The sequence below is a fragment of the Frankliniella occidentalis genome, unplaced genomic scaffold (assembly GCF_000697945.3).
Source record: "Frankliniella occidentalis isolate FOCC.00 unplaced genomic scaffold, Focc_3.1 Scaffold27, whole genome shotgun sequence".
NCBI lineage: Eukaryota > Metazoa > Arthropoda > Insecta > Thysanoptera > Thripidae > Frankliniella > Frankliniella occidentalis.
In genome coordinates this window covers 1025289-1029973 of record NW_026267157.1, presented here as the reverse complement: position 1 = coordinate 1029973, position 4685 = coordinate 1025289, and positions in this window count along the sequence as shown.

Genomic DNA, 4685 nt, shown 5'->3' with positions numbered 1-4685 from the left:
TTGATTTTTGCTGTTTTTGAAAATCATACTAAGTGATAGAACTGTCTGAATCCTTTTGTTCGCACTCTGTGTTTATCACCTAAACGTGGAACTTGGACTTATCAGTGCTGCGGTAGTCAAAACGGTAGACCTTTCAGCACTGGAAGTTTAAATCGGCGCGGGTTTTGCGTAGGTCATTTGGAATTTGCCCCCGCGCTATGGTTTGCGCGCGAGGTACGAAAAAATAGCCTCGCGCGCGGTGCGTTGGTGGCCAGACTCGGGGGGGAAGGGCGTGAACAGGCGGGGCGGGGAGGCAGTCAGGAAGCTGTGGGAAGAGTACCACCTGTGTCCTCACAACAACAAGCCCGCCGCGCCCCACCCCGCCGCGCCCAGCCCCATCCCACCCACAGACCGACAAAACGTACCATATTGCAGGCCGTGTGCGCGTCATGATAGTGTTAGTCAGTGGCGTGGGGTTGTCATCCGCCCGTCACGTTAGACACCGCGAAAAAAAAAATCTGCTTACCACCAGACAGTTTGATTTGGTTTTGCTATGCCGCTGTTTGAGTTTGAATTGAAGCTGTCACCACTGTGAAAAATAGTAGGTAGGCTTACAGGAAAATTTTCCTTGACGCAAGTTGTAAAATGACAATTTGGAATCGTAAAAATACATGCAGTACGTATCAACTTCAAATCCATTGGCGAGTAAAAAATGTGCTCGCGTAAATTTACAACTTAAATTATAATTCAAGTTTACAAAAATTTTGTAAATTTACGACAATATTTTTTACAGTGCACAATTACGAAGGGACTACAAAGGCCATCTTAACGATTTGCGTCCGGTTGAGATACCTTAATAAATGGATTTTAACTTCTGTTTTGTATTTAACTGTCCACGTCATATTTTCGTAGATGTACGATATATATTTACAATTTTGAATCGTAATTCTACGACATCTACTATGGAAAATTTTCCTGTACCCGGTACGACAATTTTTCACGGCGAATCATTGGATGTAGAGACTTTGCTCGCGGCTAGGGCAAATGAAGTCTCACGTGCAAGGCGTGCTCGGTGCTCGGCCATTTGCACGTTTGAGATGACGGGCTTGCAGTGCGCACCGCTGCTACCTCGCAGACTAAACAAGCCGGGGGAGGAGGTGCAATGACCGAAATGACCCAAAGTAAATCGAAGTACGTTTGGAAATCAAAGAGGAGCTCTGCTTTGAGCCTTGCCCTGGTTCCGTCAGGAGCGCGGGGAGGCCGCGCCTTTGAATGGATCCACCCCTTTTTTTCTTCGAGTGGTGGCAAGTAAATGGGTTGCCTACTGTCAAAGCCGCCACTCCCTTCTCTCTCTCTCTCTCTCTCTCTCTCTCTCTCTCTCTCTCTCTCTCTCTCTCTCTCTCTTTTCCTCGGCGTGGCGTGGATCCAGGGCCTAACAGACCACCTGCTTGTTCCGTTCCATCACCTATCTCCCTCTCCCATCAGGACTCGGGACTTGGGTCTGTTTTTGTGTGCAACCCCCGTGGCGAGAGAGAGAGAGAGAGAGAGGGAAGAGAGTGGGAAAGGGGGGGGTAAACAACACCGATTGGAAAGCATTCAGGACGATCACCTCGTGTGAGTGTGCGTCTTGCGAGTGAGGGGACGACGGAGTGGAGCAGCAGACCCACATGGTAGAATCCGTTTTAGTCAAGAGTCCTTGTCACCAAAAGTCAATTAACGGCTGTCTCTGTTGCTCTCGCTGCTCTCAGATTTATTTTTCGTCCTCCCCCCCCCTATCTCCCAACACACACACACACATACATTTTTCTCACGTAAATTTTCTGTTAAATATTTGCCATTTAGTAAAACGCGCTACATTGCAAAAATTTTATTTCTTGATTTTTCTTGTCGGATTGTTTTTTTCAATTTTTATCCTTACATTTTTTCGAATGTCGTGTGGGGCAGAGGAGAGGACTAGCGGCGGCGTGGCGCATCTGATGGATCGGGTTTCGCCAGCGGACGCTAATTCTGCTTTGAGCCCCCCGGGCCGCCTCGTCACCGGGACCCTGACGAGATCCTCCTGACGGGATCCTGGCCGGGATGCAGGATGCATTGCAAAGGTCGCACCGCCGACCAGATGTGCCTCGTCTTGCGACAGTGGCGGGAGGGACGGGGGCAGGTGAGAGGATGCGGTAGTTCGTCAGAGTAAACTCATCCTAAAGTAAAAAACAATTACAAAACCTTTTTTGACTTGTGTTTTATCTACACATTTGTACAGAAAAAAATAACCCAGCCAGGGTGTAGACAGCAGCGGCTCAAACATGGGGCACAACAGCCTGACGAGGATAGCGAAACCGACGACACTCGCCCCCTAACATGCGACTGTTGCTAAAGGGGTGCGCGGGAGGCTTGTTTGGAAAGGTGCTGTCAACCGGGTGACCCCGTGACCCCTGAGCCGCTCGGGGACACCCGCCCTGACCGCGCGCCTAGAGTGAACCGAGTGACGTGTGTTGTGACGAGACGCCGTCACGCCCGTCACACGAAAGAGAGAGACTGGCGCGTAAAAAAAGCGAGCGTCACTTTTTTGACAATACGTTTGTGTGCCACGTTTGGGTGCCGTGTGCCCCCGACACACACGTGTCCAGGGCGGAGCGAGGGGGATACATGCGTGCGACCGTGTAGAAAGGTCAACCGGAGTTTTATTTTTTAAGGATGTAACGCGTGGTGGCGAGCCCGTCGTTCTCTGTGGTGCGGATGTCCCGCGTTAGCGAGGTGGCGTGCGCCTGCAAAACTTTGACTCGTCCGTCCTAAAAAAAAAAAAAAAAAAAAACAGGCAAGAAAAATATACAGAAAAAAAACAAGCAATAGCATCATTTTGAATCGTACCGTACAGTAATAACACCTATTTTTAGAAAGAGCGCGGATTCATTCGTACAATCATGTGGTGCATCCCTTCCCTGATCCACTGTGCACAATGGAACACGGTGGAACATATCGCGTGGAGTGGACAGCTGTGTGTGACCGTCTTCTCACATCCCCCCTCCCCTCTCCCCTTCCCCTCTCTGTGTTGCCACGGCGCTGCGCCTCAGAGGTAAAAATACCGCGTTTCCTTCATGTTTATGTGAGCAATCGTGTTTGGATGGCGCGGTGCGTACGGACACACACACACACACACACACACACACACACACAGTGCTGGCTGGCCCCGGCCGTTGTACTGAGAAAATAACACTTTGGAGTACTAAGGTTCGCCACTCCCCAGGTGCGCGCAGCCGTCCGGCGGTCCTGCCCCCACCCCTACCTCGGGCGGCCCCGGTGCGGCGGTATTTATTTACTTTGGCCCCGGGTCTGCCCCTCGGTGCTCGCCTCCCGGCCCCACCGCCGAGTGCAACGTTTTAGCAAGCGTCCGGGGCCGTGGTGGAGGGAAGACCACCACCACCGTCGACCATCGCGCAAATCTAATAAAACTGGAAGCGGTTTTCGACTGACGATTTGGACTTCTTTGAATGATCATCGCCATCGCTTGTCGTTAAAACGTTCACCCAGGAAAATGAAAAGTTGTGGCAAGTCGAACCATAAAATATCGTTGAGACGACGACAACGATCCATCATTGGTAAAAACAGTACTTTTCGTTGTGCCTCAGCCTTATTTTCTATGGTTGTCCCTGAAAGTGACCATAGGATGGTTGCTGGAGCTTTTCACTTTCCTGGGTGACAATAATGTCGTATCCACCGTGTCCTCAAAGGCAGAATGTTTTCTCAAGTTCGAAGATCGCAGACTTTTTTCCTGCCGCCCCGATGGCTTTGCATCTCCTGGCGTTCTGCTCGAGTAGTCAGATGTATTTATCTCAAGTGGGCCAATAAAGACTGTCATTTGGCGTTGCGCTGGGTCGGGCTGGGGGGGTTGCTCTTACCCCCTCCCCCCCCCCCCCCTCTTCTCTTTCCTCCACGCAGTTTGAGGGCGCAGCGGCGGCGGTCGGTCGCGAGCCAAAGTAAAGCCTCAGTGATCTTAAGCTTTCAATTAAAAGGCAATTAGGTCGGTCTGAAGGCGGCACGGGGGCGGCCCGGGAGAGGCGAAAGGTCTCAGGTTCTTAATTCCTTGTAATCCTCATTAACTTTCGAACCGCTCTTTATTCGCGTCGCGGCGGCGGCGAAATTCGATAAGAAATCCCTAGGCCGTTTATTTACACCGATTTTGAGTGCGTAATTAACCAAACCACGCCCAATATATTTAGGATGAGAGAGAGAGAGGGGGGGGGGAGCAACCGCGAGCACAAATCTCGCTTCGCGTAGCGGGGCCGCGTTTGTCAACCAAGGACAACGTAAAATCCACTTAAATTGGGTCTTCCTTATTGCAGGGCTCCGGCTCGCCATAATGATGCAGGGCTGCGGATTTTATTTCGCGATTCTCATCGCTGCAGAATTGTTTGCGTTGTTATTAGTATTTGTCATATTTTACTTTTTTACTCAGCGACTTGGCGGTGGCGACGGTTCGCGAAAGAGGAGAATCTGCGTTTACATTCTGTGTACGGCGCTGTTGACTAAAAGCCGGCGGGGGACGAGGGATCTTTTCTACTTGCGCCAACTATAGTACAAATGTGTCCGTTTCATATTTACTACGTGATGACGTGATATATATTTTTTCTGCTCGTTTGCTCACAAGGTTGGTGCTGATTTTTTGTGTGTGCCCCCTTGGTGACCTCCGGCGGCGTCCTGGAGGGGGAGGG